Here is a 27683-nt window from a genome sequence, read left to right as displayed (position 1 = left end):
ATTAATTTGCTCATCGGGCCTACGTCAGATGGACTTAATAGGTTGCTAAAAGTCAGCCGGTCGGCTTTGATAACCGAGCAAAAAAAGGATGGCAGCCTAGAAAACATGCGCTGCAATGTCAAGGAAGGTATCGCCAAGAAAAATGCTCGTTTTGTGGAAAGAAGTGGGGTCCTGTACCGGAAGTATCTAGACCGCAGGGGAGTGGAGTTCGATCAGATGATCGTGCCTCAGTGCTACCGTCTGGATCTGTTGCGCTTGTCGCATGGAGGTTCGTGGTCCGGAAACCTAGGAGTTAAGAAGACTAAGGACCGTCTCTTGCAAGAGTACTATTAGCCAGGGTGTTTTCGTAACGCAGAACACTTTGTGAGGCCATGTGACACCTGTCAGCGGGTAGGCAAACCAGGGGACAAATCGAGGGCGCCGTTGAAGTTGGTACCTATCATTACGGAGCCTTTTAGACGGCTCGTTATTGATACAGTGGGACCTCTGCCAGTAACAACCACGGTGTACAGACACATTTTGACTGTGATCTGCCCAGCGACAAAGTTCCCTGAAGCAGTGCCGCTTAAAGAACTCAGCTCAGTTGAGATAGCCAATGCACTACTGTCCATATTTGCGCGAGTTGGTTTTCCTGCGGAAATCCAGTCAGATCAGGGCACAGTGTTTACTAGCGCTTTTACGACAGCCTTTCTCGAAAGGTGTGGGGTAAAGCTGTTACACAGCTCAGTGTACCACCCACAGTCTAATTCCGTTGAGAAGCTCCACTCCGTCATGAAGCGCGTGTTGAGAGCATTGTGTTTTGAACAACAGACTGACAGGGAGCTGTGCCTGCCTGGGGTGATGTTCGCATTAAGGACCGCGCCGCATGCGGCTACGGGGTTTTCGCTAGCTGAGCTGGTGTACGGTCGCTCGCTGCGGTCTCCGCTTCGCATGCTTCGAGACTCGTGGGAAGGCAGGGGCGACGACCCAGTCGTGGTGGAGTACGTGCTTAGGCTCCTCGAACGCTTAAGGAGGGCGCAGGAGTTGTGAGGTGAAGCAATGGCAAAGGCCCAGCAGAGGGCCAAGGTTTATTATGATCGGACAGCCAGGGCCCGTCGTTTTGAGGTAGGCGATGAGGTAATGATATTGCGCACATCGCTAAAGAACAAACTCGACGTGCAGTGGGAGGGCCCAGCACGGGTTGTTCAAAAACTGTCGGACGTTAACTACGTGGTGAGTCTGCCAGGAAAACGGAAAGCACAGCAAGTTTACCACTGTAATCTGCTCAAACCCTATAGACAACGGAAAGCAGTGGTGTGTATGATGGTAAACGTTCCCGAAGAGCTTCCGGTCGAGCTTCCGGGACTAGGCTCAGTGACGAACAGGGAAGACACCAATCAAGTCATTAGTGACTTAATCAGTAAAGCACCGCTGTCGCCTGAGCAGAAAACCGAACTACACCAGCTCTTACAAGAGTTTCAAGGTCAGTTCTCTGAGAGGCCTGGTAGGACTTCTGTCCTTACTCATGAAATAGAACTTACCTCCCCAGAGCCAGTACGATCCAAGGCGTACCGGCTGCCACCCCGTCAGCGCGATATTATGTAGGCTGAGGTAAAGAAAATGCTACAGCTCGGTGTTATTGAGGCGGGTGAGAGTGATTATACCTCCCCTTTGATTTTAGTTGAGGTACCGGGCAAGGAACCTCGTCCTTGCGTCGACTACCGCAGGCTTAATTCCATCACTAAGGATTAAATTTATCCGATCCATAACATCGAGGAGCGCCTTGAGAAAGTTAGTAGCGCTCAGTTCATTTCCACCCTAGATCTTGTCAGGGGTTATTGGCAGGTTCCACTTACAGAAGAGGCTAGTAGGTATGCGGCGTTCATTTTACCAATGGGAACATTCCGTCCTAAAGTGTTGAGTTTTGGTTTGAAGAACGCGCCATACTGTTTTTCAAGCCTCATGGATAAAGTGTTGCGGGGACAGCAAGAATTCGCTTTACCGTATTTAGACGACGTAGCGATATTCTCCGCATCCTGGTCTGAGCATATGGCACACTTGCGGGCAGTGCTAACCCGCCTGCGCGAAGCGGGCTTGACAGTCAAGGCTCCCAAGTGCCAGTTAGCACAGGCCGAGGTTGTCTACCTCGGTCACGTGATTGGTCAGGGTCGTCGCCGCCCCTCTGAAATAAAGGTGGCCGCTGTGCGAGACTTCCCGCAACCGCGCACGAAGACCGATATTCGGTCGTTCTTAGGTGTCGCCGGCTACTATCAGAGGTACATCCCCAGGTACTCTGATATCGCGGCTTCCCGGACGGATGCTCTAAGAAAAACAGAGCCCCAAACAGTCGTCTGGGACGAGACAAGGGAAAGAGCTTTTAGCGCCCTAAAGAGCGCCCTAACAAGCCAGCCTGTGCTACGATCGCCAGACTACACAAAAGGGTTCGTTGTTCAGTGCGATGCTAGTGAGCGAGGCGTGGGCGTTGTACTGTGCCAACGGGAAAATGGAGAAGTGGAACACCCCGTCCTGTATGCTAGTCGTAAGCTGACCAGTCGTGAGCAGGCGTACAGCGCCACCGAGAAAGAGTTTGCGTGTCTCGTGTGGGCCGTTCAGAAATTGTCATGCTACCTAGCCGGCTCGAGGTTTATCATTGAGACGGATCACTGCCCTCTCCAATGGCTGCAGACCATCTCTTCCAAAAATGGCCGCATCCTGCGCTGGAGCCTCACTTTGCAACAATATTCCTTTGAGGTGCGTTACAAAAAGAGGAGTCTCAACGGTAACGCCGATGGCTTAAGTCGAGGCCCCTAACGTAGGAATCAGCCTCAAAGTTGTTTGTTACTGATGTTTTTCTTCCTGAGGCAGGATTTTTAACATATTGCTTCTTTTTTAGTGTTTCAAAGTCATGACATGCTTTCTAGTGCAATTTTCCAATTTGTGGACGCGTTCTGAGTGCTGCTAGATTACTGTAAGGAACTATAGGCAGTAGTATAAAACGGGAAAGAGTCTGGCATGGCTTAGTGAGGGTTGTGTCGTGCTTGCTGACTGAGCGGTTGAGTTTCGGCGTAGTTCTAACGCTTGCTGGGAACGAGAAAAAAATGCAACTCTCCCGAAGTCACTTTGCAGTGTCCTATGTGAACCTGAACGTGAGAACGAGGCCTTCTCAGTGCGCTGCGCTCAAGAAACGTCGAGGGACGACCGACTTCGGTTATGAGCATCATCGAGCGACATCCCTCCGGACAGCGGATGCAGTTCCCTGACCATCGGGATCTCCTTCTCCCGGCGGGGCGGTCTGTTACGCTTCGCCTCCGACGTGCGGTATAGCCGGCGCGGATGCAACGGACGCCGGGGCTTCGTTCACAGCGGCGGACATTTTGGCCAGTTCAGCGCTGTCCCAACGCCTCCTGCTAAGTGCGTAGAGGCATGTTTCAATGCCACGTGTCTTCGTGTGTGTGTGTGTGTGTGTGTGTGTGTGTGTGTGTGTGTGTGTGTGTGTGTGTGTGTGTGTGTGTGTGTGTGTGTGTGTGTGTGTGTGTGTGTGTGTGTGTGCATGCATGTTGGTGCCCACGCTTGTCAAAGCGCGCAGCCGGGGAGAGGAGCTCCCCAACTGTGAAGCGAGGAGGTCTGAACGGCGCCGGCCCGGCGGAGACTTGTCGCGACGTGTTCCGTGCGCCGCCGTCACGTGCGCCTCTTCCGAGCCGTTCCTTCTTGCCCTCGACTGCGAGAGTATAAAAGCAGCTGCCCCCGGACGCTAAAGAGAAGCTTCGATTTATTCAGTCGAGTAACGTGGTCTCCCGTTTCTCCACTTCCGTCGACCTGACCGGCCGCTCTATTGCGATGCTAGAATAAACAAGTTGTTCTGTTAGCAGTCGACTCATCCTTCGGCAGGGCGTAAACGAGCTAGTTCCCAGTTCTGCTGGCGGCGTTGCTCATCGAAAGCTGCCTGCTCTTCAGGAGTACGTATGACGGGTGGCCTACCTATTTCGGAGCCAGATCGAAAATGCTGCGCGCGGACTCGGCTGCGACGGAGAGAAACGACGTCACTACTGGCGCTGCCAATCGCGCGCCTCTCTTTCTTTTTCGCGCATGCGCATAGTGTTGCGGCGGAGGAGCTTCCGGCGTACAGGCGACAGACGGACGGACGAATTGGCTCGCCGTATACAGCTTCGCCGTAATAAAGCATTGCGTGCCCCCCTCAGTGGTTGTAGTGGTGATTTTCAACAGCTTCTCTGGACATCCACTTTCCCAGGGCCGGGCCGGATGCTGAGTCCTTCATCATCATCATCATCATCGTCGCCGTCGTCATTGTTGTTGTTGTTGTTGTTGTTTGTCCGAGTATAAGCACTGATGAGCATGATTGCTTTTGATCCTGATTGTGAGTAAATGCTTCTTGGCCCCATTTCTATTATTGAATGAATTATACCTATTTATGACCTCTGCATGCAAACGGCGCTGTATCCATTCCTAATAAACATTGTAAATTACTGGAAGTGTTTTTTTTTTCCTCATGAGCTGTTAGCATTGCCTACTGGAAAGAGAAGCAATACTGAGACACATATTCACGTGCATTTCACACGCCGTTGATAAAAGACTGTGCCGGAGGGGTCACTGAATTCTGCAGGAGTCGCTCTGCAGGCAGAGCGACTCCTTCTCTTTGAATAGACAGTATTTTCATTTGACCTGTATTGTTCGTATTGCCTCTATTATTTGTCATTGTTCTGCTTTTCACCCGTATTCCGGGAATAGCCCTAGCGGGCTGCAGTATATGTACAATTAAAATAAGAATAAATCAACTTCTCATATATTATAATTAGAGGAAAAGTGTGATGTAGAAAATTGTAGAGAAACCCGAGAAACTCCTGATGCAGGTTCCTGTTCAATATGTCTACGTAAAAGCATTTTTTCGAGTTTGAAAGAAGCCCGCGAATGCACGCACAATTGCCGCGCAACTGGCTGCTCGAGGCACTTTGCGTCTATTTGTGGGATTCTTTCACTCTCGGAAAAAAAGCACGAGTAATTTCCCCTGTGTTGTCCTTGGTGCCAGTGTTCGTTGGCTTCTTATGATATGACTAATAAAAACCGGGCCCCTTGGTTAACCCGCTTTCTTTTCCCTCACACACACCACACACACACACACACACACACACACACACACACACACACACACACACACACACACACACACACACACACACACACACACACACACACACACACACACACACACACATATATATATATATCATCAGCCTATTTACGCCCACTGCAGGGCAAAGGCCTCTCCCATACTTCTCCAACTACCCCGGTCATGTACTAATTGTGGCCATGTTGTCCCTGCAAACTTCTTAATCTCATCCGCCCACCTAACTTTCTGCCGCCCCCTGCTACGCTTTCCTTCTCTTTGAATCCAGTCCGTAACCCTTAATGACCATCGGGTATCTTCCCTCCTCATTACATGTCCTGCCCATGCCCCCCCCCCCCATTTCTTTTTCTTGATTTCAAATAAGATGTCATTAACTCGCGTTTGTTCCCTCACCCAATCTGCTCTTTTCTTATCCCTTAACGTTACACCCATCATTCTTCTTTCCATAGCTCGTTGCGTCGTCCTCAATTTAAGTAAAACCCTTTCCGTAAGCCTCCAGGTTTCTGCACCGCACGTGAGTACTGGTAAGACACAGTTGTTTTACACTTTCCTCTTGAGGGATAATGGCAACCTGCTGTTCATGATCTGAGAATGCCTGCCAAACGCACCCCAGCCCATTCTTATTCCTCTGATTATTTCAGTCTCATGATCCGGATCCGCGGTCACTACATGCCCTAAGTAGATGTATTCCCTTACCACTTCCAGTGCCTCGCTACCTATCGTAAACTGCTGTTCTCTTCCGAGACTGTTAAACATTACTTTAGTTTCCTGCAGATTAATTTTTACACCCACCCTTCTGCTTTGCCTCTCCAGGTCAGTGAGGATGCATTGCAATTGGTCCCCTGAGTTACTAAGCAAGACAATATCATCAGCGAATCGCAAGTTACTAAGGTATTCTCCATTAACTCTTATCCCCAATTCTTCCCAATCCAGGTCTCTGAATACCTCCTGTAAACACGCTGTGAATAGAATTGGAGAGATCGTATCTCCCTGCCTGACGCTTTTCTTTATTGGGATATTGCTGCTTCCTTTATGGCCAACTAGAGTGGCTGTGGAGCCGCTACGGATATCTTTCAGTATTTTTACATACGGCTCGTGTACACCCTAATTCCGTAATGCCTCCATGACTGCTGAGGTTTCGACTGAATCAAACGCTTTCTCGTAATCAATGAAAGCTATATATAAGGGTTGTTTATATACCGCACATTTCTCTATCACCTGATTGATAGTGTGAATATGGTCTATTGTTGAATAGCCTTTACGGAATCCTGCCTGGTCCTTTGGTTGACAGAAGTCAAAGGTGTTCCTGATTCTATTTGCGATTACCTTAGTAAATACTTTGTAGGCAACGGACAGTAAGCTGATCGGTCTATAATTTTTCAAGTTTTTGGCGTCCCCTTTCTTATGGATTAGGATTATGTTAGCGTTCTTCCAAGATTCCCGTAAGCTCGAGGTCACGAGGCATTGCATATACAGAATGGCCAGTTTTTCTAGAACAATCTGCCCACCGTCCTTCAACAAATCTGCTGTTACCTGATCCTCCCCAGCTAATTAAGAAATATATATATGAAGTGAAAAAATACGGATGAGCTAGGCGCCGCTGGCGCTTTAATGCGCCAGCGGCGCATTAACATGAGTTAACAGCCGTGCATGTCTGCGACAAGAATGATGCAGTATAAGCTTTTAGCCGCAATAACATTTTAAGTGAGAACGTAGAGGCAACTCAAAGGAAACCTGAAATGATGTGGGTAACACAACACTTTACTAATGACACTTTAAGAAGGAGGGGGGGGGGGTAAGCTTCGGCATCGGCGGGGGGGGGGGGTTGCTCCGGGGCTAATGGCAACATGGCGGACACGGCTAGTACGCCGGAGCCAATTTCCAGCGCAAATCGTGCTACTCCCCCTCGGGGCCCAATCACAGCGCGAGCACACGCCATCGGCGCGCGCCCTGATTGGCCTCCGGAGTGGCGGCCCCCGGGGTAAAGCCCCTCAATCTCCCAAAGTAGCGCCAGCACGGAGGAAGGAAACTCAGGAGAGACCCTGACGTCACTCTTTGTGAAGCGAAAGTGAAGCCGGAAGTTGGCGTTGCTCATGGCGTTGCTCCGCCTATCGGGCCAGCTCTCCTCTGTTGTTTACATTTCTGGCGAAACCACGCCGCGCTGCGCGCAACCGTGCTGCTCGGACCCGCGCACTCGGCAGCAGTACTAAATAATCGTTAGCACGTTAGCATGATACCGCCAAAGAGGGCGAAATTTCCCGCGGATACTCCTTCGTCCGTTGCCGCTGCCGTGGCGCGGTACATTGCGTACAGCGTGGCATGCACGTTCATTTCACGAACTTTGGTTCCTCCTGTCCCACGTTGCCACAGCAAAATCCGGTAGAGCACGGTCCAAATAACGCAGCGCAACAAAACACGGAGACCAACGCAAACCTGCCCGCACGGCGCCTTTGCCACGGTACAAAACCTACGGAGCAACACGTGTGAGCGCACAGAACAATAACAAAGCCGCCATTGTGGCCCGAAAGGCGGGGACACTACAGCAAAGAAACAAAAAACAGGAAAAACAAAGGAGAACTAACTACGTCATTTCCTCCACATTTTTCTCCTAGCGCGCGGAGGGGGTAGGGCCGCGCATTTACATTCGCTCGCCTGTGCAGCCGGTCGACTGCAGCGCCGCCCCCGCGGCACCAAAGGGAACTATATATCTAGGTAACTTTTCGCCCTAGGGGAGTCTAGGTCCCTAGTTGTTGTGTAAAAAACGCGCCTAGCTCCTGAAACGCCCTAGTCCCCATGCGCGCGCCACGGGGCCCATAGAAATATGCGCTAGCGCAGGGTTTGTGCCAACTCGCCGGAGCAACAGGGTGGGAGTTTCATTGCACGTGCACGCAAGCAGCGCGACCACGAACGAAGCGATACCAAGGTGGAACAGCGGATTTTACGGCAATCGAAGCTGTGTGTGTGTGTGTGTGTGTGTGGGTGGGTGGTGTGTTTGTGACGCGCTTGGTGTGTGCAAAGAGCAATTAAGTTGCGTGTGTGACGAATGTGTATGCTCAAAATAGCACGACCACGAACGAAGGTGGAATATCGCGTTTTGGCGTTTGGTGTGCGCAGAGCAGTCGAGTTGCGTGTGTGACGCGTTTGTTCGCGCAAACAGCACGACCACGAACGAAGCGATGCAAGGTGGAACAGCGCGTGTTGCACAATCGAGTTGTGTGTGTGCGTGCGTGTGTGTGACGCGTTTGTGATGCGCAAAGAGCACGACGACGATCGTCTTCTAAAACTGCGCCAGAGCAAACCGATTGTTGAGTACTACATACGTACTGCGCGGGCGTTAAAACTAGAGAAACACGGGATTGCGACGCGACCAGCCGCAGTGTATAGGACTGTACGTACGTACGTACGTTTTTGTAATGTGGTCAATCTTAAAAGGACGATGGCATTTCTGCACCGGCGGAGAAGTGGGAAATCGTGATTAAATTTGGCCGATCATTGTCAAAAGCAAAGGCTTACCCTTAATTAGAGGTTATCCCCTACCTTCTACTGAAACTGCAGCCTCCAGTAGTCTTCATGCACTTTTGTAGTCCTGACACCATACGACGATACCCTCTGACGTGGGGCCCAGACTACTGGAGAGCTGGTTGATCAAGCTTGCACTTAACCTTTTGTTCTTTGATTATGCTACAGTGCTAGAGCGTAGTTTCTTGCTATTAGTAAACAGGCAAGACAACAAAGCATTGCTACTCTACTCCTGTTGTGGCTCTTCAGTCAATGACACTAGAGGGGAAAGGAATCGAGATCCAAGCCAAGTGGCAAATTGTGTTTAGTCAGTCTTAAACACCCTTAACTCAATGTTTTAAATGCCTGTGTGGTTGATACCTTGTCTAGTGGAACTTCTTGCCATCCCCAAAATGTGCATAGCACCAGAGGTATAGTTTGACAGCTGTAAGCAGTGCAATTAAGGGAGTGCAGTACCTGTATTGCAGCTTTACACCGGCTAAGATATTGAAGCTTGGGAGTATGTTCATATTTCTCATCTATAGTGTGGCAAGAACTTGTAATCCGCCCTCAAGTTCTGCTGGAGCACAAGCTACTGTTGCTCTTTTGTGCAGCTAGTGTCAGCAGACAAGCTTGCAGTATTGCTAGGTAGAAAAGCACTTAGGCTTCACGACCATCCAAGTCATAAATGAATAAGTGCATGGCTAGAAGTTGTAAATTGCAAGAAACAGTTCAAATGCCATTGAGCATAGTTGCGCTATTGCAATGTATCCTTCGGAGCATTGTACGAGCCATGGTAGTTCCCACATTGTGTTGAAGTGCCACACCAGTGACATATGATAATGATGCTAGCGTGATCCAGTGTGGCTGTACTTTAATGTATAAAAACTTTTCATGTGTTTTAGATTATATTTAGTGCAGTATCTGAAAGTTTATGCGCAGAAGATGATAGCTGACCTTACAGCCATGTTTTTTATACAGTCCTTCACTTTCCATCAACTTCAGCAAATCATTGAAGCCCCAAAATAACACATTTAATATTGGTACTCAGATTGAACAGTTTCAGTTCTATGTCTATGTTTCAGATAACTGGACCAAACTTGAAGAATGAAAATTTAGCTACCTATTGATGCTGTAGCTTTAGGCTCTGCAGGAACCATTTATCTGCAGCACCCAACTTATCCCGTATTTGACGGATCATGATAGATGTGTGAAGAAGCAAGAGTGTTATGCAGAACAGTTTTCAAGAGGTAATGAACCTTTCCCATATAATTCATAAATAACTGGAAGGTTTCTCCTAAGGAAATGTTCGTGCTCTGCACTGTAACATTGACAAGTACCTCCCTAAGATAAGGTGATAAAGAGAGCTGGTTTTATGAATCTGTTGTATTTCCACAATTTTGACATGGCATAAGTGAGGCCCAAGGCATAAATGGTACTGCGTGCTGCACTTATTGTACAGATCAATAGTAGCCAATCAATAGCCATTTTATTGAAGATGCAAACTGGATCATATCCTAGGGCCAATTCACTGTCAATGAAAACTGTTATACTGGCTTCCTGCACTGTTTATTGATCATGGACTTCTTTTTGAAGTGCGATTGAAGTCCCTCAATATCTGAAACTATGAATTGCAACTGGGAGAATGTGTCCATTCATTAGGACCACACTTTTTGTCTTTAGCTCTCATCATTGTAAACAGCTTCATAATGAGAGGAACCTCAGACGAAATGCTTTTTTTCCTGGCATCCTTCTTCTGCCTTCTTTGTAAGCACAAACTATGGACATGTAAACAAGGTAATCTTGCATTTACCCTGCCTACAAGTGCCTCTTTTGACATTCATGCCTGTATTGCCTTTTCAGTGCCACTGAACCACTGAACAGTAATGACGAAAGCATTGTGCAGAAATATGCAAGGTGATCAGGAAATGTAAAATGAGTCATACCCCCGATTGTAGCAAACTGTTGCAGAGAAAACCCATGCACGTTTCTCGGAAAGTCTTCACAAACCTATCACATGCTTCAGACTGCTCCTGTGATTCAGATGTCTGCGATAACACGTAAAAGTAGGTTCTCACGGGCACATCTATTCTCTAGTTCATGAAGTCTTCATTCCAGAGAGCCTCACCATGCCGCAACACGAACCCCCGTATTCATAAATGCATCTTAACTTGAAGCCCATGCTTGACTCGATTTAAATGACGCCTGTCATGAACACACCAAAAGAAACGCAATGAGCATCTTGGGCGCGTTCACACCATGCGTCATTTATATCAAGTCAAGCATGAGCTTCAATATGTATTGCTGAATACGGCGGTAAGACTTGATAAAGTTTGCTATTATTTATTTGTCCAATGTTTCAGTTTTCTCATCAAGAATATCTAGCTTTTTCTGAATGCTACCAATTTTTGCTTCATTCTCCTTTTCACCACATGTGCTTCATGGCAATCTCTTTCTCCTTTCCCATGCTGTTGGCCAACGTGCAAGTGTTGTCTATGCACTAGACAGTTACGATGTGGTCAGCAGGCTTTGAATTTCTCTCTTTGCTTTTGTGATCAAGTCTGCCTGACCATTAGATTACTGTATACAATGAAAACAAAGCCTTTTTTTTTTCATGAAATGGGCAAGCACTTGCATCTCTTGCAAAGGATCTTTCAGTAAAGTTTTTCGTTCCTGCAATCGCACTGAACATGCACGTCCATCATAATTTTTATGTATCTAAAACGCACCGCCAGAAAGAGTAACAAAAAGCAGCTATATTTTCAGATAGCACTTGTGGCTAAGAAAGCAACCCAAGACCAATTATGGATGGTCTCCATTTTTTTTTTTCAACATGTAAGGAGCATTGTGCACACACCTCTCAAGCATAAAGGCAGCACGTATGAGCCATGATGCCTCAATAGCTCCCATGTCTGATCACCCAAAAGAAGGCAGGCCAAACATAAAATTTGTTTTTTGGAAATTCCGTTTATTATAGCTAAAATTTTATCTTGAAAACACAAAAAGTAGTCTTCATTTCAAGACCGTGCAAGCTCTGGCTGTATATTGCAGAGCATGAAAACATGAAAATATACTAAATTGAAATAGCAACAGCAAAGAAACACTGGCTTCCATCTTCTGCAATGCAGAAGAGAGTGACACTGTACACGGTAATCCAAAGTATGGACCCAACTTGGTCGTAGCATACATGCTCTGTGCTGATGTAACTTTAATTAGAACTGAAGTGTGGCATCCACTACTCGCCTGTGTCATCAAAGGCCATTTCATGTTGCCACACATTCTTTATCTGCTACCTGAAAAGATTACATTACACCATGAAGATGACAAAGCTCACATGCATTAAAGGAAAATTGGTTGGCTATCTTGTCTCCCACACAACTCCGCGAAATACATGCAATTAGTGTAAGTATGCTAGTTCCTTGCACTGTTTCCCATAACATCTTTGTTGAAGGTACTGGGTAACAATATCTCAATCACTTCACAAACTGTGAAGATTATTGTTAATTTTTAAAGCAAACAGCTTTATTTGCCTCTTGACAGCACATGGCATAATTTGTTTAATGTAAAAGGTTGAAGCAATTCATCGGCATGTGCTTCACAATGTGCCTTGCAAAGATTCCTCATTAACAAATATACTGTTTCGAGAGTTTTCGTTTCAGTTTGCTGACACAATGACAAGAGACAGGAGGGAAGCTATGAAGCTGCTTGTCTCTCCACACCAAAAGCCAGCACCTATAGACTCTGCTAAAGATGTACTTCTCAAAATCTGGCTACTCCTTGACCAATCCGTGCAAAAATGTTAAATACGTGAGTCAGAAGTTATGTCAATCAGGCTGCTGCCACTCAAAGGGCAAACCTCCTTGAAACAGCAAAGCCCAAAAAACAAGGAAATAAGAGCATGTGCGAACGTTTCATGCTTTATAATGTAGAATAAAGATTTCACCAACGCCAGGAATGACACGCATTAGTGCCAGCGGGAACATCGTCTTGAGAATGGCTCCTTGATTTGGATTACATATTTCAACTAACAATTCTGCTGTATTGATTTACAGGTTGTATTTATGAAATCAGCAGCAATTCTGCTCGTACAGTTTGAGAAATATGCCAAAATTGATGCATGGTTCTTTCACATAAGAATTTGAAGGACAAATTCTAGGAAGCGTTACAAAGGCAGAAACAGTGTTCGAAGGTGTCAGAATGAGGGCCATGAAATGAGGTCCTTGACTAACCGAACAGTGCCGCTGCTGCAGACATTTTAAGCATGAAATGCTTTTAGCTCCTGTTGTCAGCCACCTTCAATGAACCAAAAGCCAGAGCCATTATCCTGGCACTCAAACCAGCTCATCCGGGCAAACAGTCAAGACTGCAATACATATGCTAGTTACTTCCCAAACATGTTAAAAAAATATTGCTTTTGAGTTCTAAATATTTGCTCACAATATCACTCAAGCTGTAACTTCTAGTATGCTGAAGTTTTATTTGTCACTTCTAATAGCAACGTTCAGAGGCAGATACAAGGCACTGTACACTTGTCATTTTTTGGCACTGAGACACAGTTGCTTGTGCTCTTTTCAATGCCAGCAGTCCGCGAGGTCCACGGCGCATATGGTGGACCGAGACGAGACTTGCAATGGGGTTCTGTCTTTGACAGGGAACTTGCTCCCATATGGACCAGTGTACAGTTGCGTGATGCGGGGGGGTGGGGTGTGCCATTGCGAATGTGCGCTACACCCATTTTAAGATTGTGGCTAGTAACATCTACAATCAATCTGCTTTGTCGGCAGCCATTTCATGCTTACATCTATTCTCGATTACAGGAGAGCCAGTATTTTTTATTGTCACCAGAACAGCCTGAAAATGCTCATACAAAATTCTCCAAAGAGTGCAAGCGCTTCCGAGCTTTTTTAGTCTGTACATTCCAGCTATCTGAAATGAATCCAAGAAAGTAGTGGATGTTAAGGATATGATCATAGAGCTATGGCATATTACTTCGAGGTAGATGAAGTGGTACACGAAGGTGTCCTGTGTATTCTATTTCAGTGATAACATCATAGTGAACTGTTGGATAGGAGAGATGCCGCGCTAGTGCGGCCAGCATCAAGTGCAATCAAAACATGGCTTTGCTGTTGTTCAAAGCAGATATTGCATTCACCCTACAGCAGAAAGGAAACGAAGCAACACCTTCAAGAAGGCAGTCCCCAAACAGCGAAAAAAAAAAAAAAAAGGTTGGAGGACACTTAAGCTGCGCCTTTAAGAGTGGAACACGATAGCATTAAAAGATCCCTGGCTGCTTCTCACGCTTCCGGGCAACTGCAGCTTATGCTTCTGTAATGTTTCCCTTGAAATGCTGGTGGCAAACGCTATGCGCGAAGGCGAGCTTTCTGGGGCATGCCACTCCTAAGACATACCTGAAATGGCAGCTGGAAAAGGGGTTTGTGTTTGAGTTTCCGCGCAACAGAATGACGTTTTCTCGCATATTCAAATTACAATCCAACGCTATCATGTCTCAAAGTTGTGTGCAAGCCATACTTTATGAAATTTTGACACATTATACTTTGAGAATTTTAATTAGTTCAGTAACGCCTATATGCCACGTGGAGGGCCTGCACGAATCAGGATGCATGGTTCGGGATAAATTTTCTCATATGGAAAAGGTCGCCAACACCACTGCTGGATTTTCAGCGACATGGGGCCCTGAACGCTATGGCTGTTAATACCATTGTGAATCAGTTCCAGGCCAACAGCACATGTGCCATGCACAAAAAAAAATAAATAAATGTAGATGCACGTGGGCACTTCCCAAAATTTTTTTACGAGAAAGGCAGAGGAAAAACCTTCGCTGCTAAGGCATCAGATGAGTAATGTGTAAAACATGCAATATAAAGCTTAATTTTACACCCGACAACGATTACATTGTAACGTAGATTGGAGACAAGAGTCTTGCAAGATATACGCTTCTCTTTAATGGCGGGCCAGAACAAGAGCGTGCAGCTTACGCACTTCATCGTCTTTAGTGGCACCGACCTTTGCGTGCGCCGTCCTGCGGTGCGGGAGCCCCACATCTTTGTGTCAATTGCCTCCCATGAGAAGAGCGACCGTCTCGGTTCAAAAAGCTCTTTCAGCTACATAAGAAATGGAGCTCCTCAGGTGCATCTCAGCATTCAGGTATGCGTATAGTAGGGTTTCATGCGCACTACACGAACAACTTCAGCGGGAGGACGACGACGTAGTGAACTGGGCTCAGAACTGCAGGGGACCACTTCGTAGGTCACGTCACTGAGGCGGCGTGTAACCTCGTAGGGACCAAAATACTAGCGGATCAACTTTTCTGAGAGTCCATGGTGGCGGACGGGCGTGCAGACCCACACGCAGCCGCCGGTATTGTAATGGATGTCGCAACGACCCTGGTTGTATCGAAGGGTGGCGGTATGCTGTTGGCTCCGGATACGATGCCGAGCAAGCTGGCGTGCCTCTTCGGCTCTTTGTACGAACTCTTCTACGTGTTCGCTGGTCGGGCTATTATCAGCCATAGGTAGCATGGCGTCAAGTGTTGACCTGACGTGGCGCCTACACAAGTTCGAACAGCGTAAGCTATGTAGTCTCCTGTACAGCAGCGTTATACCCGAAAGTCACATAGGGTAAGATCGCGTCCCACGTCTTGTGCTCTACGTCGACATACGTGGAGAGCATATCAGCCAGTGTTCTGTTCAGACGTTCCATTAATCCATTGGTTTGAGGGTGATATGCAGTGTTCTTGCGGTGAGAGCTATGCGTCAGCTGGAGAACATCCTGCATAAGTTCCGCTGTAAATGCTGTAACGCGGTCAGTGATGAGAACAGACGGTGCACCATGTCGTAGGACGATGCGGCGTACAAAGAACTTGACCACTTCATATAAATTTACTTGCGAAATAGCTTCGGTTTCGGCGTACCGGGTTAAGTAGTCGGTAGCGACGACTATCCATCTGTTGCGCGAAGAGGTCACTGGGAATGGCCCAAGTAGATCCATTCCTATTTGTTGGAACGGTGCTTGAGGAAGGTCCACAGGATAGAAAAAGCCAGTCGGTTTAACTGGTGCTTTCTTGCGGCACTGACAATCATGGCAGGTCTTCATGTACCGTTGCACAGAAGAATATGGCCGGGGCCAGTAATATTTCTGTCGTATCCTTGCCTAAAGTCTTGGCGAATCCCAGGTGTCCCGCGCATGGCTCATGATGGCAGGCTCGCAAAATGTTGTGGCGTAGCGCCGACGGCACGACAAGGAGGTACGTATTGGGGCCGCTTCCGCAGTTTTTCCTGTAAAGGACGTTGTTGTGCAAGTAGTATGATGATAAGCCGCACATGAGCAAGCAGGGTAAAACACCTTCAACTCCTTGGAGGTGTTTGATCCACGGCAGCAGCCCAGCGTCAGCGTGCTGGTGCTCAACCATCTTTATGGCGTCGATAACGGCGACAAATGGCAAGTCATGGTCAGGGTCCAATGAAGTCGTAGGGAGTGGTGCACGTGACAAACAGTCGGCGTCACTGTGCTTCCTGCCAGATCGGTAGACAACTGTAATATCATACTCTTGTAAGTGAGGGCTCCAAAGGGCTAGTTTGCCTGAAGGATCCTTGAGGTTGGCAAGCCAGCACAGGGCGTGGTTGATCGCTCACAGCGTTAAAGGGTCTACCGTACAAGTAGGGTCGGAATTTACCAATTGCCCACACAACCGTTAAGCATTCTTTTTCAGTGGTTGAGTAGTTTTTCTCAGACTTGGTGAGACTGCGGCTTGCATAAGCAACGGGTCGTTCCGCACCAGCTTGCCACTGCACAAGCACCGAGACTCTCATTGCTGGCATCAGTATGGATTTCAGTGTCAGCGTCTTCGTTGAAATGAGCAAGTATCGGGGCCTCTTGCAAACGCTTGCGCATTTCATTGAACGATTGCTGCTGCTCGTCCGCCCAAATGAAAGGCGCATCATCGCATGTAAGCCCTGTTAGAGGCTCAGCAATTCTCGAGAAGCCCTTGACGAAGCGCCCATAATATGCGCACAAACTAAGGAATCGTTGGACAGCCTTCTTGTCTGTGAGTGGTGAAAACTCAGCGACGGCAGCTAACTTGTCGGGGTCTGGTCATATGCCTTGAGGACCAACGACATGGCCAAAAAATTTGAGCTCTTGGAACCCGAAGTAGCGTTTTTCAGGCTTGATGGTGAGGCTGGCAGTATGGATCGCAGGACACCCTCGAGTCATGCGAGATGTTCGTCAAACGTGCTCGAGAACACAACGAGATTGTTTAAGTATACGACGCAGGTTTGCCATTTGAGTTCAGCAAGCACGGTATCCATCGTCCGCTGAAAGGTGGCAGGTGCGGAACAGAGACCGAAGGGGAGAATTTTGAACTCATACAGCCTATCAGGTGTCACAAATGCTGTTTTGTCACGATCCTGTTCATCAACTTCGATTAGCCAATATCCTGATTTAAGATCCAACAAAGAAAGAAACTTGGCATGTTGTAGACGATCCGATGCGTCGTCGATGCGTGGCAATGAATAAACATCACGCTTGGTGACACGGTTCAACTTTCTGTAATCTTCACAGAAGCATAGTGTGTTGTCTTTCTTTCTAACACTTCAGGGGAGGCCCACGGGCTGGTGGATGGCTGGATCACGTCGTCTTGGAGCATCTCTGTAAGGATGCTGACGGACAGGACATGCAGACTCGTCCGTAATAATGCGGTGTTTTGTGATACACTTGCGCCGCACTTTGGATGACGTTGAAAAACAGTCCACAAATTCATTCGCGAGACTCAGTAGACGGTCTTTCTGATGGTCTGGCAGAGCGGCGTTAACGTGAATCCGTTCTTTTAGGCTAGGGAACCCAGACTGCTGAGACGATGCGGTTTCCAATGTGGCAATGTCAGTAACGTTAGTGATTTCGTGAAGAAATGAGCTCAGTTCGGCCATGTTGTTCCTCGCGGTACATGCCGATAATCGTTGCTAAATTTCGTTAGCAAAACGACTGAACATTTGTTTTGCACCCGAAGAAGCCCTCTGGCTATACAAATGTGGCGCTCAAGAAGCAGGGGCATGTTTGCCTCAGAAATTCCTTCGGCGGCGTCCTCCATGTCGCATTGGACAAGGGTTGATGGTCGATGCTGCTCTTGGGTCGCAACGTGATGTGATCGTCAGTTACGCGAAGCGCGATGTCACGGTCGTTGTCATTACTGTTCGCTATGGCTTGCGTAGTAGTGAAGCTGACTCTAGACTCTTGCAGGTCGATGATGGACCGTTCGCCTGAAGGAAATTCATGCCGAGTATAAGGTCCTTTGAACATTCAGGAAGATTGACGAAGTCGCCGATGTACGTGAAGCCCCGAATGTTGACTCGTGCCGTGCACCGGCCCATTGGAGTTATGAGATGACCTCCTGCAGTACGAATCTGAGTTTCGGTCCATTGCGTCGAAACTTTGTTCAGTATACGCGCGATATTCTGGCTCATAACAGACGTGTCCGCACCCGTTTCGATTAACGCCATGACCTCGTGGTCATCTGTGGTAACTGGTACGGAACTACACTGCTTTCTTTGCATCTCAATTACGTCATATCGCGGTCCTTGCAGTGGAGGATCTTCAGCGTTCGCAACATCAGCGACCTCTTCCTCCGCAGGTCGTTGGACTCGGTTTTCCCGGGAGGCTGGGCTGAGTGAGCGACATCTCGTTGCTCTCAGCTTGACTAGGGGGCTGGAAGACCTGTTTCGGGCGGGTGACGGTGACCGGGGTTCACGGAATCGTGGGGCAAAGCAAACGAGGTATGCGTCAATCTCCAGGGCGCATTCACCATTGCATGGGCACGGCGCATTCAGTGAAAATTCACGGAGCCCAGCTCATTGGTAGGGACACGCCCTGTAGAGGTGATCGGCTTCACCGCAATGAAAACACAAGGGCCTCCGATTTGCGGAGCGCCATACGTCGCTCTTGTGGGGTGGGTGTGTTTCAGCCATGAATGGCGTGCAACGAGGCGAGTGTCTTGTTCAACGGTGCGCACACCAAGAAGGTCCAGGACGTCGCTCACATCGCGAAAAATCTGGGACAACGAACTTCGTGCAGCTTCTGTATACGACATGCGAGGTTGTGGCTGCCGTACCTTGTGCTGTGGTGTCTCGCTTCGCTCTGGGACTTGGACTGCCTGCCTGATTTCCTCCCGGACGACCTCAGACAGAGCAGGTCGCTGTACCGATGTTGGAGCCACCTGAAGCTTTTGGAGCTCCTCTCGAACGATAAGCCTAAGGAGCTCCCACAAGGGATTAATATTGTCCAGGGATATAGCGAGAGAATCACGCGATAGGGTCGACACGTCGCGGTTCTGCCTTGTTCGCTGCTGCAGTGCCTTTTCCATCGATACGGCTTCCGCGAGAAACTCTGCAACAATATTTGGTGGGTTGCGTATTAGGGCACCGAATAACTCTTGCTCGACAGTGCGTATCAAATTCCTTAGCTTCTTTTCTTCTGGCATGGACGGATCTGCGTGTCGGAAAAGTCGGCACATACCTTTGAGAAACATTGCGACGCTTTCGTTCGGCCTCTGTACTCTTGCCTACATTGCAGATTCAGCTCGCTCCTTGCGATCGAAGCTGGCGTATGCGCTGATTAACTGCCGTCGGAATTCGTCCCATGTCGACAGGGCCCTGCCTCACGGTTCTCAAACCAGGTCCGTGCATAGTCCTCGAGGGCAAAGTAGGTGTTGCGTAGTTTGCGCTCTGTAGTCCAGACGTTGAATTCTGCGACACGCTCAAAGTGATCGAGCCAGTCCTCTACATCCTCAAAGGTGTCCCCATGGAAGGACGTGGGGATTCGTGGCTGGTTGAGGACGACCTCGGTCGGGGCGGTCGATGAAGAAGGTGGAACCAATGTATTCATCCTTCTGACTTGATTGCGTAGAGGCTCGTGCTCAGGTGGCAGTCCTTGAAGTCGACAGCTTTCCGTACCTGCACGGGAGTCAGCTTGACCGGACTTCGTACTGGGCTTGTAGACGGCGTTCGATCTGCGAGTGGTAGCACGTACCCCACACCTCCGCCGAAAAATGTAACGTAGATTGGAGACAGAGTCTTGAAAAATGTGTGCTTCTCTTTAATGGTGGGGCAGAACAAGAGCGTGCAGCTTACGCACTTTATTATCTTTCGTGACGCCGACCTTTGCGCGCGCTGTTCTGCAGTGCAGGAGCCCCACACCTTTGTGTCAATATGCACAAATTGCACGCAGAATTGACGTCGACTTGGGGTGAAGGTCGCTTTCCGAGTTCTGCCTGGTGTTGTCTACAGGCAACAAACGCATTGGTGAAGAAGCTTACACAAACATTTTTCGTTGTCCTTCACTGTCTTTAGTCTCTGTGTATTTTCTACATATCCACCAAACCTAAATGTTTTCCTTAGGGTTTTTCATGTTTCATCCCTAACAGTTAGTGCCCATTACAGTGTTGAAGATGTTTGCATGTTTTTTTCTTCTACGCACAGCACTTAAAGAAGAGCCATCCTGTCAGCCACCTAGGTCTACTCCTTTTGCTCAACTACATTTTTTAGCCCAATGATGAGAAAGACTTCTCTAGCGTACCTGAAGGTCATGAAGAAGTAGAACAGGATTACCGGCTGCGCGAGATATTTGAAGACATACTAATGATTTTTTTTTCAGACAAGATTCAAAACATGTTACAAATTTATTAGCTTTCTTTTACCATTTTTTATAAGGCTATTGAGTAAAACTATCTTCATCCTCAATTACTGACTGAATTCATCTTTGATAGCAGCAACATTCTTGTATCATATAGCGTGTGTTGATGTTGGGCAGTCCTTCCACAATAACAGCCTTTAGGGAGTTTTTATCTATGTGTAGCTGTTCGTTATTCTCCTTCCCAGTAACCCCCACCATACATAGTGGCATGCAGATTGAAGTATTTGGAACTAGGGATACTACATCGAGGTTGATGTGGCTTCAGAAATTTACCACCGGACACTCGCGAGCCATGCAGATGTTGTGGAAGCAAATAAATTATATAGGGTGGTGCCTAATGACATCGTGCCCAAAAAGCTTTACTATGTCACCTGGGGCTGCTTGGCTAAGGCCATAATTGGCTTTTGAGGGTTCTCACTCGTATCACCCCCTACCTCCTGGAGGAACTCAACCACTTGAATGGCACCTTGCCACAGGCATCAGTTATTTTTTGTCACAGATGATAATTAGACACGATTGCTTGTCTCACCCTGAAAACAATGTGGTTCGTGACATTTCGAGAAGGTGGTGATCTCCAAGTTACTGTGGTCAGTGTGTAAGGCGACTAGCACAACATAAAGTTCCATCTCGTGCATCAGGCAGAATGCTGCTATTTCCAAATAAATTTGCTAAATAGGTCACAGAGGTGATTGTGAAGCTGAAGTCGAGTGCTTAGACAGATTGAGAATGTTAATGGTTGTGGAGATTCAAAGCCGCATCCTCAAATACTTTGCCCAGCTTGCATGACAATGTTGAAACTGGAGCCTGTGTCCTGCGCACTAATATTTCACTGTTTTGTATGGCTGCTTTTATAGAAGACGAAAGCCAAACTTCTCCAGGTTTAAGACTGGTTTTACGACAGCTATGACAGAGCCAACTCCTTGGTGCATGCTTATGGTGACGAAGCCATCAGGAGCACTCCACACTTTTATGGATTACACAAAAACTGAACAAGCAAGCCCTATGAGCCAATTCCTGCAGTAGACCATACCCTTCAGATACTGCAAGTCACAGCTTGGTGTATGAAAAATTGATGCCCAAATTCAGGGTTTTGGCAAATCCCTCAAAATTACACACAGTTCTTGACCACCTTTACAGCACCGTTCCGTTGGTTTCGCTTTAACTGCTCATGCAATTTGGTATCTGGTGTGCCCCAGATCAAACACAATGGTATATGAATGATATTCATCCAGAACTTATATGTGTTGCTTGTCATATGGTAGAGGTTATCAGTTGGTGCTCAACTAAACATGAACACAACGAACTCTGCAGTACATTTGAGGGCACCCACTGTGCAAGAGCTGCCATCCACAAAGAGAAATGTAAGTTTGGCATCACAATAACATCCTACTTGGGGCACATGAACGAAAACAAGCTCAAAGCTGTCACAGACATGCCAAGACCATCCTCCAGAAATACTGCTGCTAATGGGCATGACCACCTATCTAGGTTTATTCGCTCCTAACATGCAAACACTACACCCATTGTCCAGCATGCTGTTTTCAAAGCATGGTTTGTCTGGAACCCACACAGATTCCAGAATTCTCAAAATGGAAAGAAATACTTTCTTCAGATCCAGTGCTTGGCTGGTGCTCCTCAAAATGAGAGACCAGCTGCTAATCACAGCTGATGCTTTGTGCTGTGGTCTAGTTGCAGTGCTCAGCCAAAAGCAAGACGATGGGCAACATGTTACTAGATACGCCTCAAGATATTTTGCAGAGACAGAATGCCTGGCTATGCCCAGATATAGAAAGAAGTGCTTTCTTTCTTGCAAGCTCGAGATAAATTCTATAAAAGGGGCAACAATCTGTTTCCCAATCTATAAAATGAGCACATGATTGATGCATTATGAGGCATAATGTACATCTTAGGCAAAGACTTTCCCGCAGCTGATACACTGTGAAGTTCTCATGTGAAGGAGAATAACAGGCACCACAAGGGCCTACCAAGATTGAAGGCTATGCATGCTGCCTCTCCCCACCTTCTTTACAACAATTGAAGAAAGAACAAGTGCTAGATTAATGCTGCTGCCAACTTTGCATTTTCACTCGAAAGAGCGGGACAAGGTGTTGCAAACTCTGAAAGAATTCTAGCTTTACAAGGACAATGTAGTCCAAGACATGTTGATATTTTGGCAATAAAACCATCGCGCCCAAGAAGCTACAGGAGCTTACCCACCCAGCACTTCTCACTTGAAGGCCACTTTGAAATCAAAAAATGCCTATCAAGATGACAAAGTGCTGCATCATAAATACATACAAACAGCAAATGTCTTCAAGTCATGTCGTACATGCTAGCACCACAGGGCTAAGAGAAGGGTGACACTCCTGCAATTGGGATTCCGAGAAAAGCTGTTACAGAAGTTCACTATGGACATATTTTCTATTGGAGGGGTGTGGTGGCTCATCGTCACAAAATATTAGTAAGGGTATCCTGAGCTAGTACTGGCTAGTTTGACAGGACCTGTGGTTGCGACTCAATGCCTCTTTGTTTTCACAAGGCATGCAATAGTGTAGTGGTCGTGAACCGCAACAAACTGTAGCTTCCAAAAGGGCGCAGCTCGCTGTTTGCAGAATTCATAAGAATTCCAACAAATGGCGTGCAGTCGACGCTACCAACAGCGCAATGATCTCACAGAAGCCACCATAAACTTATCCAAGAACTCCCTTGAGACGTCAGGTGATGCCTACAAGACACACGATTATAGACTGAGCCTTCTGAAAAATAGCTCCTCGCTAGTGCAAATGCTTACGAGCCAAAGGCTTAGGACTACACTTCCAGCTACTGCAAACAGCTTCTTTCCACAACTCCCGGACCCGAGGAAAATGAAAGTGCATGAGCAAAAGTGCAAGCAGAAACAGAAAACTTACTCTGATGTTGGGCATGGCATACAAGATCTACCCAATTTGTATCCAGACATTAATGTCCGAGTAGTTGACCTGGAAAATGCAGGCACACTTCAGCAGCCAGGAGATAAGCCCAGGTGATAGTGGATAGACACGGACAAAAAGACCATTCATCTCAAACAGGACACAACGAGTGCCACTGCCTCTGGCTGCATAATCAAGGGTTCGATGAAAGTTCGGCTGGTCAGGCATGGAAACGAAAAAAAAAAACGTGATCTAAGAAATAATAGTCACACGACTATTATTTGCCGAGCATGCGCAGGAACATAGTCACAAGATTGACTGGGACAATGCCACTGTTGTTGCCAAAGAAAAGAACATGTCATCCTGGCGGCTGCTAGAATTGCTAATCGTTCAATTGAGGCCAGCTACGATGAACCGGACACCAGGGACTATGCCTGCCATTTACACATGTTCATTACGTCACATGCTGGCTACATAAGTGACGACGATTTCCTGTCCTACTCAGTGAACAAGGAACCCGTGTGTAGTTCCAAAACGTCGGGTTATACATCAGACTTGGTCAGCGACCGTGAACCCCCCTTCATGCCTCTGGCTAGGGGAGACGAACACAAGCAGCCATACGACTGTACCGAAGAGGTTCCGTTTTGTAGAGATCCTGGGCATCAACACCATAGAAGTGGACAATGCATAACACCAGCTAAGCAGTAAGCAACATGACCCTTTTTATACAGGGAAGGATGTGCTACAAAGATGCTTGTACTACTGTAACGCTAATGTGCATGCTTGTAGAAAATGATCACAATAATAAACTCACCTCTTGCCTTGTGCTCAATGTTGAGGCTACCATTCTGAATCACAATTACTTTATCCCACCTAGCTAACAGTTTGTCAAATCTCAACGAGGTTTTAATAAGACTCTTGTCTCAACTACCCGAAACGCCAGTCTGTGTAGTAGTGTTACACAGTGTTGGGTTCAAATCTGCCATAATCATGAATCCGAATGAACTTGCCCACATTTCAGTTATTCTGCAAAAGTATTTGGGATCACTTCGTTGCTTCTATATGCACTGCGGCAATCACAGCTGTGAAACACATTTAGGTCGTACTGAAGATGTCAAAGACCATGTAACATATGTGCTGAAAGGAGCAATGACAACTTACGACATTGACAGATGCCATTCAGATGAGTGTTGCTGTGCCAGTCGAAATTGCTGCTTTGACAATGGCTAAACTTGAGACAGAATACCATGAGGCAAAGTGAAAAAGAGAACAAAGGTGCATTTTTCAGCTACATCACCTCATTGCTCCAATGCCCATGCATTTGATAATTCATTCATACAATGCGACGGCCTAGGCAAAGCCACGTTTGGATGAACCAATGTCTGCTTTTAAACATCACAAAATTCCACTTTTTCACGCACTAACGAACAATTGGCAGGTTTGAGGATTTAAGAGTGTCAAGAAATAGTGAATCTGTCATTCATGTGTTTACACTTTGTCTCATTATCTTCGTATGATCAAGTGTATGCTTTAAAGCGCAGACACTACACTGCTGGCCTGCTAGCTAAACGCACTTTCAAGTGGCAGCTGGTGATAGAAATCTTCGAGCATTTGTCTATAAAAACGCTCGCGTAGATTTCGCGGTATGCTCATGCGCTTTCAGTGCAACGCACTGCGTGACACCTGCCTGTCAGGCCGAGCAGGAGAGCGCCAAGGGACGAAACACCAAATTGTTCATTTGGCACTGTAAATACGTATGTCTCTATTATAGTGTGCCTGTATATACACTTCGACGACGGCAATGATGCCACCGCTTGCAAAGTCGGCCAATTTAAAGAATGTGTCACAGCGTTCGCTTTCCATGTGTACAATCTAACACGGCGAGTCTCTTTTTTCATGCGGAAGCAGCCTTCTGGATCTAAAAACATTGATATCGCGAGCGCAACAGAACAAACGGGCGGTAGTGCGCATGAGGTTAAAATCGTAGTCCGCAAAATATGGGCTATAAATAACGGCTCAAACACGTTACAGATGGGTGTCAATTTAAGGCGTGCAGTGCATTTAAAGCGTACTTTTAGCGAGAACTTCAGGCGGCGTGAAAAATGATGCCTAAGCATGCATAAATAACAAAAAAATTATGTACGTCCCAGATGAGTTGAAAGTGGTCGCGAACAGCTACCTTACCTGTCTATGTGAATGACAGGTGCAGCCTCTGAGCTTCTATACGATTCATATTCGGTATTCTATTGGGTACAAGAAAGAGATATTACGAGGAAATATAAGGAACAGCTGGGGATAACCAAAAAAGCTGAGATGTACCATTGAAGCTCCCATGCTACGCTCACATCCAATTGACAGGAAGCCGCCATGGCACATTTTGACAACCGGAAATAGGTGGCGCTTAGAGCCTTAGAATTAGAGTTACATAAAGAAATTTTGAAACAGTTTTTCGTTTGAAATATTCTACGTGTTGCTTATTTTAATTGCCAGTTTTCGTTTTCATTCCTTGTCTAGAGAATCGCCAACAAAAAGCACAATTTACAAACTGTTGAGAACCGAAACCGAAACCAGGGCGACGCACTCTTTGCGGGTACAGTTTTATTAACCTTGATCAATGCCTTGATGATAGTGCGCCGAAGCCAGCACATGCGTGCAAAGGCGATGGATGCTACGTTCATGAGAACAATATCTCGACATCGGTCAATGCTGCATAATATAAGCTTGCAGCTGTAGTTTTCACACATTTTTTACACATGGTATGCTTCGGTTCTTTTCGGATTTACTCTCCGACACATTTTAAACTGTGCCACTACGCACATGCCAACATTTCGTCACAATTTCTTTAAAGCGGCATTTAGTTCATTGAGTACACCGACAAAACATGCGTGGAAACGCTTTCGAGCACCTGTCTCAGCAATCCCGCCTCCCTCGCTCCCGCCCCCCCCCCTTTTTTTTTCCTATACCGCCGCTAATTAATGCACGTATGAGTTAACCTCCACATACAAATCACTCGTGGCGTGTCCCTTCACTCCGAATTAAGTCTGTGCTGTAAACTTACGTACGTACATGTACAGTGCTATACATCGCGGCTAGTCGAGTCGCAATCCCGTGTTTCTCTAGGTTTAACGCCCGTTCAATACCTATGTAGAATCCAACAATCGGTTTGCTCTGGCGCAGTTAGAAGACGATCGTCGTCGTGGTCTTTGCACACCACAAACGCGCCACGCACACACACACACACAACTAGATTGCGCAAAACGCGCTGTTCCACGTTGCATCGCTTCGTTCGTGGTCGTGCTGTTTGCGCGAACGAACGCGTCACACACTCAACTCGATTGCTGTTTGCGCACGCCAAAACGCGATGTTCCATCTTCGTTCGTGGTCGTGCTATTTGCGCATACACATTCGTCACACGCGCAACTAAATTGCTCTTTGCACACACCAAGCGCGTCACACACACACAACTTCAATTGCCGTAAAACGCGCCGTTCCACCTTATATCGCTTCGTTCGTGGTCGTGCTGCTTGCGTGCACGCACAATGAACCGCCTACTCTGCTACTCCGGCGAGTTGGCACAAACAATACTACCACTGATACATGCTGATACTACCACATACTATCTGCGCTATGGTATATTTCTATGGGCCCCGCGCGAGCGAGCGCATGGGGACTAGGGCGTTTCAGGAGCTAGGTGCGTTTTTTACACGACACCTAGGGACCTACGCTCCCCTAGGGCGAAAAGTTACCTAGATATATAGTTCCCGTTGGTGCCGCGGGGGCGGCGCTGCAGTCGACCGGCTGCACAGGCGAGCGAATGTAAATGCGCGGTAGGGCCTCCCCTCAGTGTCCTTCCTCCATGAGCGCCAACCACTTCCCTCCTCCTCCGCTCGGCGCGGCCTCGACGGTGGCGCCGCCGGTGCTGGGCCTGCCGTAGCAGAAGACGGCTAACACGCTACGGGAAGAAATACGCGGAAAAGTTCGTTCGAGCCCTGCGGAGCAGTTTTTTCAATCGAGATCTTGCTTCATCAGTCGGTAACTGACCTTAAGAATGTCGTGTTGGAATTGCGGAAGAAATAGAGAAAAGGACCATTACTCAAGGCGTATTTAAGGTGTAAAGTAACTGACCTTAAGAATGTCGTGTTGGAATTGAGGAAGAAATAGAGAAAAGGACCATTACTCAAGGCGTATTTAAGGCGTAAAGCGCGCGCACGTTGAGAGTTCGTGTTGCTGAAACACGACGCAAGCACGCGGTGTGCTCAAACACGTGCGCAATTACCAAAGTTTCAGGTTTTGACAGCGTGAAAGTATGTGCATGTGGTTTCGTAGGTTCATTTACGTACCTTCAGGATACTTTTGTTCAGCCGGCGCGTGAGAGATTCCGACTGTCTGCGGTCAGCAGCGCCTGGCAACAGGGCCGCTTTTTTCATTGCGGGGTGCTTTGATAATCGTGA

The 27683-nt window shown here is 47.3% G+C and overlaps 1 long non-coding RNA gene across 2 annotated transcripts; it reads right to left on the bottom strand.

Moving 5' to 3' along the window:
- Positions 1-12114: 12114 nt before the first annotated feature.
- Positions 12115-25600, bottom strand: LOC142580005 (uncharacterized). Of its 2 annotated transcripts, none has more exons than XR_012827522.1 (5): positions 25552-25600; positions 25417-25475; positions 24394-24463; positions 23233-23448; positions 12115-13546 (listed from the first exon to the last, which is right to left on the bottom strand). It is a non-coding gene; the product is annotated as an uncharacterized LOC142580005 (long non-coding RNA). The 2 variants fall into 2 exon arrangements; XR_012827521.1 differs by having other exon boundaries at positions 23233-23301.
- Positions 25601-27683: the final 2083 nt, after the last annotated feature.

This window comes from Dermacentor variabilis, chromosome 4 (genome assembly GCF_050947875.1).
Source record: "Dermacentor variabilis isolate Ectoservices chromosome 4, ASM5094787v1, whole genome shotgun sequence".
Taxonomy (NCBI): Eukaryota; Metazoa; Arthropoda; class Arachnida; order Ixodida; family Ixodidae; genus Dermacentor; species Dermacentor variabilis.
The sequence above is the reverse complement of the archived record's forward strand: the minus strand, read 5'-3'. Positions and strand labels throughout refer to the sequence as shown.